Raw genomic sequence first — 11,079 nt, forward strand, 5'->3', positions numbered from 1 at the left:
ATTCTGCAATGCGATATCCAATTGTCGTGGTTGGAATTTTGTATTGTTGTGCATTTGAGGAATAATTCGAAATTGGCTGCAGTTAATACATGAAAAACATATACAAGTGCTATATTTCCTAGTTCTTAATCATGTTTGGTTTGGATAAATGGGTTTTCCATGTGGCTTGAATGAATCTGCAATGTGCTTATTTTTCATCAAAATATTTTACTAATAGCATGCGAACCATTACTTAACCTGATGACTAACTACCTTATATGTGTTGCAAGGAAACAATGGGAAGCGCCGAGGTTTACAATCGAGGTTAGCACGTGCATGGTATGTTGTTAATAGCACATTATTATGCAATTGCAGGAACCATTCTAATATTTAGGTTTTTAACAATTTGGTCTTGCACATGTAGGTCCTGTTGTCAGAGGTTTTGACCCATTATTCGACCCTTTTTTGCATATGGAGAAATGAGTTGTCCATGAATATCAATCAAGTCAAGAAACTCAGAAAGATTGTTAGGATAAAGAAATTAGCGACAAAAAACAACAAGATATTTGTCTGCACAATGAAGAAAGACATCAGTTCACTACAAGATGGTACTAACTATTATACCTTGCCTTTTTTTATTCCTTTGCCCTATTTCCAATATAGAGAAAATATTTATGCACATCCTTGTTTTTAGGCCTTTCCAAAGCAGTTCACTTGTGATTACCTCTCAAACCACCTCTATGGTAAGGAGGCGAGGAAGGTTTTCATACAACACCCACAGTTCAATATTTAAGTATTCCTGAAAAGGACAAAGGATGACGGTTAATCATTCACAGGCACTGGCCTAAAGTTGCAGAGACCTTCAACATCAATGAAGGCTCAATATTCGCCTTTCGCTTTAGCAGTTTTCCTGATGAGATGCATCTTTCTATGTACCGTCTATGATGCTAATTTTGAAAGGTTCTAGGTATTGCATGTGAAACTTGGTGCTGGTGCAGTTGTGTAATGGGGTAGCTGAGTGCCAAAGCTATATCATGTTGTACTCTGATGTATTTCAATTATGAAATCCTGCTTCCTTAATATGAGAATGAAATATATTGTGTGTTTAATATTAATGTCAACTAGCAAAGTGGCCCGCTCGATGCGCGGGCTAGGATTTTATGAAGTTAAATGTTAAAAAAATATTATTTGATTTTTTGAAAGGAAAATTGATACCAAATGTGGTTGTAATTTAAAATATACATATTCTGCAACCATAGTTTTATCTTTGGTAAGTTTGGGTTTTTATTGATACATAAATAGATGTGCAATCCGGTAATTCTTTATTTCCTAATTATGCATGCCATACAAACTGCAGTATTATGATCAACAACATCATAAAATTATATTTGTATTTCTTTCCGACATGTTTATCATGTTGCCTAGTTTTTTATGCGAACGGAAATTTAATAGTTCTGATTGTTTTCGTGTAGTCATAGGTTAATTTTCCACTGGTATGCAAGGTTGGTATATTTATTTAGTAATCTTGTACTAAAATTATTTAGTTTATTTATATAGTATATACATTTCCATCAAGCTTTGTTGGTAGGTATTTTGGTTCCATATACGTGGACACGTAAGAACCAAGGGTGTCTTATATGTTGACTTTAGATAGTTTCCTTAACATATACCAATCCCTTTTTATAATATAGTTTTTATCAGATTTTCTTACATACTCCCTCCGTTCCTAAATATTTGTCTTTCTAGAGATTTCAACAAGTGACTACATACGGAGTAAAATAAGTGAATCTACACTCTAAAATATGTCTATATACATCCGTATCTGATAGTCCACTGAAATCTCTAAAAAGACAAATATTTAGGAACGGAGGGAGTAGTTTTGAGCAGTTAAGGGTTGACATTGAGAGAGCAAACCAATTTCTTATTACAAACTAACCCTTGGTATATTTGACCAAAACTGTTGTTCGCCAGAGGAAGATGACGTAGAAGTTGTACTCTAAAATATCGATCGATGGAAAGAGAGGTTTTTGGATGCCTATGTATGTATGTATGTATGTATGTGAATGTGAGATTTTTGTTGCGTCCAGAGATCTTACTGTTTGCAGACATCAAATTTTTGTATTTTATGGGTGACTCTTTGGATTTGTTGCGACAGATTGCATCTATGTTTATCGGTGATAAATTTAGATTTATTTGGAGAGATTGCACCTATGTACAGGATACTGTGGCTTTTGGAGAAGGATTTTGATAGTCTGGCCATGTTTGGTTGCCAAGAGATCTTACAATGTACGCGTAATTTTACCTTTTTACTTTGTCTGGACCAATTGCTTGTGGGATGTTAGAACCAGTAGTACTAAGTTTTTATTTTATAGGATTGCCTAATCTCTCATTTTTTGGGGATAGTCTGGTCGCTTAGTGATAGCTCGTTTTTTTATCGCTCATTTTCTACCTGCATGCCTAGGTTTTTATTTGGGGCGCTCTTAGGCGCCGGCGCACCGGCCGAACAGTTGGGCCGGTCATCGCGCAAGCGTCCGATTTAGCATATTTGACCCGTTCGATCTGGGTCTCGCAACAGGAAAAAAAAGTTGCATCGCGCTCCGCTTTAGATCTCGGTTCCTCCTTCCTCATGGGAACGCAGCGCTGCCGCCGCGGCCTGCAGCAGGCACTCGCGTCTCGCCGGTCCCCGCCATTGCCGCCGGTTGCCGCCCCTCATCGTCGTCGTCTCAGGTGTTTCTCGCCGACTCTGGAGCCATGCATGGATGTAGCAAAAAACTTCCCTGGTCGTAGCAAAACGCGAAGGCGGTTGCAACAAAAAATGTCAGTTCCAGCACAATTAAATGATAGTTCCAGCAAAAAAAGCTCAGCAGCAGAAAACCATGGCTCAGAGCCAACAACGGTAGTAGCAAATCTTTGTTTTAGTTCCAGCAAAACCAAAAACAGTGGAAGCAAAAATGCAAAAAAGGGGACTTTGTGGAAGGATGTTCTAGCAAAATCAAAGACACAGGTGGTAGCAAAAATCGAAACTGGTTGTAGCAAATTAAAACACCATTTGTAGCAAAGTACTAGCAAAATTGAGTGTTCATCCAGCAAAAAGCGAATGCGGCAGTTGTAGCAAAAATTGAAGCTGGTTCAGCAAATCAAAACACCAGTTGTAACAAAATGCAAAGAATTGGCGTCGGTGGTAGCAAACCAAAGTGCCGATGGTAGCAAAAATTAGTGCTGGTTCCAGCACCGCCATGAGCCGGTTCCAGCAATGGGCGTCGTTGAAGTTGAACCACTGGTGGACTCTACTGTCCACGGCGCCGAAGGCTTCTCCCGTCCACAACACCGGTCGACGCCCCGTCGTAGCACCGGTGCTGAAGCTTCGTGGCAGTTGTCGTTGGACGGTCGTCGCAGCCCCGCTTGCTTGTTGAAGCGCTGGCGGCTTGAGGTGGAAGGAGGGGGAGAGGTGGGGAGCCCCAATGGTGAGGGAGGCGGAGGAAGGAGAGGGGGAGGTGGGCAGCACCGATGGGGAGGGGAGCTGGAAGAAGGAGAAGGAGTGGTTGGTAGCAGAGGTGGGGAATTGTGGCTAGAACGCTCTGGATCGAAGGAAAGAAGATAAGGGAAAGGGGAGAAGCAGTGCAGGGCCCCACGAGACGCGGGTGCGTCCGGCGCAATTTTGAGCCGGTGTGCCGGCTGTAAACACTTACCTTTTATTTTTGGGATGGCCTAATTGCGCATTTTTTTGGACAGTCTGGTCGTTTAGATTTGCTTTTTGGAATGGGCTGGTCGCTCTTTTTCTATCGCTTAGTTTTTACCTGTACTAGTAAAACGCCCGTGCGTTGCTACTGGCTATTCGCAGTAATTATAACGCCTGGGTTCAACATAGAAACCCCATCCAATGACGCACCTTCCTTTTTTTTTTGTCGGAACCTCTCATTCCCGACCAGTTTCCCACCATAGCGGGACATTTCGTGTTTTGTTTTTCTCTCGCTGGTGCCACCTCCTTTAAAAGCATATGGCGTCCACCTCATCTTTGTCGTGCACTGCAATATGGATGATTTTTTCCTGTTTACAATATAATAGAGTGGATTAAACTAAAACATACTATTGACACAAAAAATAACAAATAACTACAGAGATCATTTTCAAAGGTATATTCAACTTTGCAAATGCGAATTGACATTGAAGGAGAATGGCAACGTGAACGTATTCCTAGTCCCCAATACTCGATCGCACATATGTTACAAGGGATAATTGTGGTTCTTCTCTTCCTTGTCTTTCCCTACATTTTCTACTCGCCTCTTCGCCAACCCGTTTCATTTGCGCCAACCAACACCACGTCAACATTAGTGTGTTCGGCATCGACGCCTCATCTTCTTTTTTTTCTCTTATTATTTGGAACACTCTTTCTTTATCCAACACCATGCACCACTTGGTGGCTTTAGTTCTTTTTCCTTCATGTTTTTGGAACACTCTTCCTTTTTATTATAGCATGAACCACCTGGCTAGTGTTGTGTCGTGTTGTCCTCACCCGCGTACATTCGGCAACTATCAGCGTGTGGGCATCCTGCGGAGCATAGACTTCATCCATCTTGGTGAACGCTAGGTCGCCCATGTCGCAAGCGTATGGTGGCCGTTGTCCATGTTGGCAAGCGGTGCTAGACGCTTGGCCATGTAGCTGAGAGCCCGTTGATCGATCTTGCCCACGAGCGCTTTCAAAATGATTTTCCATGATTAACAGCTTACTTAATTAATTAAGTACACAAAAAATTAATGACCTACCTAATTCTCTACATGCCTAATTAAGTGCCAACCAAATCAATTAATTATCTGACTAATCGGGAAAAATTCCTACTTCTAATTATCTGTAGGCATAAAGAATTATCTAACCAAATGACTTGATTTTTAAATTGATTTGGTGCAAAAAAATCTATTCAAATGGACCTAATTAATTGCATACGTAATTAACTATCTAGTTGATTAATTGCATCAATGGTTTGATTTCCAAATTGATTCAGTGCTCGATTTCTAAATTATTTTTGCATGAATGGCTGCTACAAACGATTATGACAATGACTACCGAGTAATGTAGGACACAATATATTAATGAATTTCTTGACATTTAAATGGACACACTTGATTTGAGAATGTAGCCATGTGGCTCTCCATTTGACTGTCAAGAAATATAATGTGACCGCGTCCACATGACGGTCTGATGACCCGCCTCCCGCCACAGTCGTCCTCGATGCTGTGATCCACGCCCTGGCATTCTTGAGCATTGCGCCAGGGTTAGGCCCGGCCACGACATCTTCCATGGTGTCGTGCACGACGTCCCTCCGCAGGAGCGCGCGGATAGGTACGCCCATAGGAAACTTGTGACTGTCAATTAATAGTAGAGATAATGATAATAATAAATGACATAGCACGGTGGATTAGCAATTTGTTATGAACGGATATATTATTTTATTATGGAAGGTTATCGAGAAAAAATCTTATGCCTGTCTTCTAGGGAAGTGATCTCACATATATGGTGCAATTTCTGAATTCTTAATTACTTATTGTTTACGTAATAGAATTGAATCAGCACAAGAAGATTTCCGGGCCTGGAACGAAGATCAACGTGTTGCATGACAATTGGATACCCTGCAATGGAAGCATGACTCCTCTAGGTGCCAACTAAGTACCGAATACGATCAAGGTGGCTGACCTACTCTCGAAGGACGGAACGGCCTGGGACGAAGGAAAACTGCAGGCTGTGTTCACTCCGTCTGATGCCCAAGATATTAGACAGGTAGTAGTGGGGGGGCCGGGCAAAGAAGATTTCCGGGCCTGGAACTATACCAGAAATGGGATCTTCACCGTGAGATCGGCCTACCATCTAGGGATGACCCTGAAGACGGCGAGAAAGGCACTGGCCTCCTCGTCCAGCTCGGTTGCGGATCATAAGAGTTGGATGGAATTATGGGCCGCGGATGTCCCAAACAAAGTTAAAATACATGGCTGGCGGATGTTAAAAAATGGGTTGGCTTTCGGTGATGAACTACTGCGACGACATGTCAAACCTGGGGTGTTCTGCATCGCATGTGGCAGAGTGGAAACGATCACGCACAGGATGTGGCGATGCCCACACTGCTTCTTCCTGTGCTTCAGCCTAACAAAATGCATGAGTCATGCCCATGTTTCAACAAATACATAAGCAATTTTTGCCACTAAAGTCATTATTTCAGTAAGTACAAAACAACTAAAGAGAAAACTAAAATGCATGTAAAAAAATCAAACTTGATGAATGGAAAAAATACGGAGGATGCATGAAGGAGTGCTTACCTCGACCAATGTTGTTGTTTCATGGAGCAGGTGTGTTGCGTGGAACATGCCAAACATGAGTGTTTGAATTGTGTACACCTTAATCTTTGTATCTAAGGATGATAGGATGAATCATCAGTAAACTCTTACCAGTCCATAATAAACTTTGTCTCATAATGTAGTGGGTATTCCCTGTATATGAGCAAACAAATTCTGCATAGAATACCATGCATATACATGCCTAGAATGGTAGTTATAGTGCCTACAAAGTGTGGCGGCATAGTTAAAGTTCTTAATCCTCAATGCCAGTCGAGATACTCACATTACAATATATTTAAGTTTCCTTGCCAAAAGAATTTACCACCACAAGTCAATAGTGCTTAACCCAAAAAGAAATTTTCAGTTTTTGCCAGAGATCCAAGTTTGCAGAACGGTAGGACCGGTGGCCGAATTGTGCTGATAGACGTTGTTGGCAACGTCGTTGATGTCAGAAGCATGCCACACCTCTGATTGAATGCCTGACAACACCAATGAGTACTGATTGCCATTGAAGAGACCAGCGATGTTCTATAAACACCCACGCATTAAGAAAAGTTCTTTCATGCGTAAGAAAATAAATAGCTGACTGAAAATTAAAGAGAGGATTAGATATAAAGGTTCAAAAATAGAAATTGCAAACACGTAAGCAATTAAGTACCCTCGCAGATAACATGACTCAAGGATGATAAGGAAGTAAATATGTACCCTTGCAGCTCTAGCAATTAGGAAACGACATCTGAACCGAAGGAACTGGGGTAAGTCGATGCTAGAGACTTGCAATAGAGCTGCTGATGACACATCAAAGCCTGTTGACAGAATAGAATCTTGCATCTTATTTATCAAAAATGTGGCCTTGGTTGGATCCTCCGAGCAAGTTTCAATATTAAGACTAAGCAAGGAAAATTTACCAAGATCAGCTGGCAACAATTACAGCCTAATATCATGAACACCGCTAGAACCTCGAGAGAAATGGTAGAAACACTTCAAAAATACTGCTACTAACTAAAAGAACGTTAAAAAGGAGGAGTTCCACACTGATGGTATTAACTAAAGAGTAAAGAGCAGTAAGAACAGGATGTTTAGTACAGTTACCTTTAAATAGACCAAACAATGTAGAATAATTGGTCTTCAACCCACGCCCTTCATGCCCATTGATGCTGCAATATTACGATCAGGGACAAGTCAATATAAAGGGCGTAAGAAATATCCTCCCAAAAGTGAAGAAGGAAACATATGTGGTTACATAAGTACCATGCGTTCCTATTTTGCAGTTATCAGAACAACAGAACATCAGTGTTGTCTCATCTTGTAAGGTGCCAAAGGACATCAAATTTTATTCTTGACTACTTCTTTTCATCATTAGAAGCTGAGATCAAAAATACATTTCCTGACAACCAAAAAAAAGGGAGTGACAGCTTAGATCTGCTAGGGATATATACATGATCAATTTCGAATATTCGGACCAACATTCTATGAGGTGTCCAAGTTGCAAATTCACACACCCAAAATTTGCAAGGCTGAGAGAGGGGTAACTACCAAGCATCACCCTATGTTGATCAAAGAACATCAGTATATGCACTCAAACACTACAGTGGAAGTGTGTTGAATCAGATCTGGACTTGCAGTTTTGTTGCATTTTTATGTCTACATTTGATCCAATCTAGCATACACTAATAATAGCTCTAATATAGTCCCATCTTATCACCAAGGATGACACTTTTACTGATATAAAATCTATAGCGTCAGAAGTTAACAAGGAAACAAATTCAAAGAACGAACCTGGAGACATACCACATGAAACCTACAGTCAACTAAAACAAAAATTCATGATCGACACCCTTGCTCTTCTCAGTAGACTTGCTCCTGGACTAAATCTTGTTGAAGAATTTAATCTGAGATTGAAACACCAAGATATCAGACTTATTTCCCCCATGTACATCCATCATATGGAAGCCCATTCTATTTTCCCTTTTACCTGTAGACTTTATTCTGTTCATATCAAACATCAGTCAACCTTGATTTCATCACAGAGCCATGGACATTGGAGAGGAGGAGGCTAAAGGGACGCAGGACTCAGATGTGATATTCTTAAAATCAGATGTACATCCCTGGGCAACAGAAGATCCATCTCCCAATCACCGCGTTGTGTGCTAGGTTTATAAATGAATCAAGGACAAGCTATACTCAAAAGCTTACTTCATCCCAGCGGCATTCTGGTATCATCATTGCACATGGGACATGATAACTTTTTCTGCAGGAGTAGTCATAACAACCAAGCGCTGCTCCCGGGAGTTTGCATCTTCTGCATCTCAATCTTTTAGAACGATTGATTTCACTCTCCACATTCTTAAAAGTATCACCATTGGATTCCACTTTTGGGGCCCTTCAGAAACATGGGTAAAGAATTAAAAGGATGGATGAACACTGCATATGATGATTCTAAATAAATTAAATATGAAGAGTTAACCATGCTGTATAAAGAAACTTACCAAACCATGCATTTCTCGTGGAACATAGATGGCGTTGGTAGGGTTGCCCTCGTCACTGGGCACAATCCTTCTATTGTGATACAGTACCATCGGACCATCGGACCATGACACTGACATAGGAAAAGTGAACATATTTAGTGCCAGTACAAATAAGAAGACTTCAACAGACATTTTTTACTGATATGTGTAAAGGATATGCAGCATATTACCGGCTCACTGGTTCTAAATGAATGGCAGAAAACGCATTCATCTTCAAATACGCCGATTGGTGTCTGATCTCTCCCCAACCTAGTAGCACCTTTGTTGTCTTCCAGCTTTGCATGTTTCCCAGGACCATTACCTTTTCTGCCGTAATGCAGGTGCTGCCCAGTGTTACTTGCATTAACACCTGGTGATGCACCTTTGGTTGCATCAACAACAAATTTCCTCTTTGTGCCTTTCGCGGGGGATGCACTTCCATTCTGTAACAAAGAGTAATCCAGTTAGAATGATGAATACACAATGTATGTAATTCATCAAGGAGTAAACAGTTGTTTCTATTATACGGTTGCTATTCAAACTTCTAAATGTGTTATAGCATAAGAATGTACCAGTCGCTAGCATGAAACTGTGCTCTACTTCTATGCATAAGTAATACACGGATACATCAGGATTGGGGCAAAGAACTACATCAAAGAATGAACATATTTGTTTCAAAGAAGAAAGGAATGCACAAAGTACCCCAACATGTCGTGGAACCTCAAGATTATCACAGCCAGCTACCATTACTACGTCGACCAACATGTCGGTACGAGTAGCAGACTTGGTACCTACAAGCATCAAAGTGGTGAGCTGAATGAAGCTGAAAACAACTACTCTACTGAACATGGCTTGTTTTATCATAATTTCAAGCAGATGTCTGTCCGGATGAACTGCATAATGACATAATAATATTTTTGAAAACGATAGTTCAACCATGCCCTAACACAATGCAGCATGGATTTAGAGATTTGCGATCGATTTGGCGAGCCGCGTTGGAGCTGTCGTAACTCTTTGACGCATCAAATCGCTCTAGGGCGTGAATTTTGAAGAAAAAAACAAACTGTACATTATGTAAAACAAAAGATTGAGAAGAGCTTATCACCATATGCGCATCCTAAGAATTGGGGAAACAAAATAGTCCATAGGTCACACCGAACGATTAGGCCACTTGAAAAACAGAATCCGTACTTGGCGCTGCGCGGCGACTCGTGCGACAAGGGTTTGGAGGAACTGACGGAAAGAAAAAAGACGCAGGCCCGTTTGATCAGAGCAAGGCAGGCGCGCCCGACGGCACGCACCGTCGTGTCGTTTACCGGCCGGAAGCAAGAGACGGACAGTTCGCCGTACGGACGCAGGAGCCAGAGTGAAGGGGGGCGAGCGAACCTCCGGACTGCGTCGATGACGGCCGCGCGGCGCCGAATCCCGGGGCCGGTGACGGCCTCTCGCTCCCCGAGGTTGTTCCCCCCGCTCTCCCCGTCGGCAACGACGAACTCATCGGCGGCACGTGGAGGTTTAAAGGGGCAGATGGCGTGCGTGGGCTGCAGCGGCGCATGGAGGCGTGGAGGGGCAGACCACGCGCGTGGAGCGGCGGCGTGCGTGGGTCGGCGGCACCTGGATGGCCGGGGCCGGGGCGGCGATGGAGGATCTCGGCAGCGGCGTCCCGACGGCGGCCGCGGCTTCTCTGGCACCTCGGTGCCGGCAAAGGGATCCGCAATGGCGAAAGCATCGGCGATGGCGGCTGGGGCGTGGTTCCCGTCGCTGTAGCGATTAGATCGAGGGTAGAGGGTGTTTGTTTCCAGGGACTTATCTCTACTTCTAATGGACGAATTGGTTGAATAGTCCCCCCCACTTTCAACCGGTTTATTTTCAACCGGTTTTTCTTCCTCCCACCTCCCACCAGCCCCTCCCACCGGTTTTTCTCTTTTCTCGTCTGACGGGCAATACCCAACGTATTTATGGTAATCAATCATAATTAATCCACGTATAGTAATAAATCAATCCAGGTATGGTAAGGTCATAACTCAGGAAATTTTGAATATGGTAATTATATGGTAATAAATTTAAATTACCCCAAAGGCTATCAATCCAGGTATGGTAAGGCCATAACTCGGGAAATATCAAATATGGTAATAAATTTAAATTACCACCAAGTATGGTAAGGCTATCCACGTATAGTAATAAATCATATAGTAATAAATCATAATTAATCCACGTATAGTAATAAATCAATCCAGGTATGGTAAGGTCATAACTCAGGAAATTTTGA

The 11,079-nt window shown here is 42.1% G+C and overlaps 1 long non-coding RNA gene across 1 annotated transcript; it reads right to left on the reverse strand.

Annotated features, from left to right (window-relative positions):
* Positions 1-7,604: 7,604 nt before the first annotated feature.
* Positions 7,605-8,814, reverse strand: LOC119341973. Its single transcript, XR_005165348.1, has 3 exons — positions 8,793-8,814; positions 8,500-8,686; positions 7,605-7,690 (listed from the first exon to the last, which is right to left on the reverse strand). It is a non-coding gene; the product is annotated as an uncharacterized LOC119341973 (long non-coding RNA).
* Positions 8,815-11,079: the final 2,265 nt, after the last annotated feature.

Source organism: Triticum dicoccoides, chromosome 7B (assembly GCF_002162155.2).
Source record: "Triticum dicoccoides isolate Atlit2015 ecotype Zavitan chromosome 7B, WEW_v2.0, whole genome shotgun sequence".
Classification (NCBI taxonomy): domain Eukaryota; kingdom Viridiplantae; phylum Streptophyta; class Magnoliopsida; order Poales; family Poaceae; genus Triticum; species Triticum dicoccoides.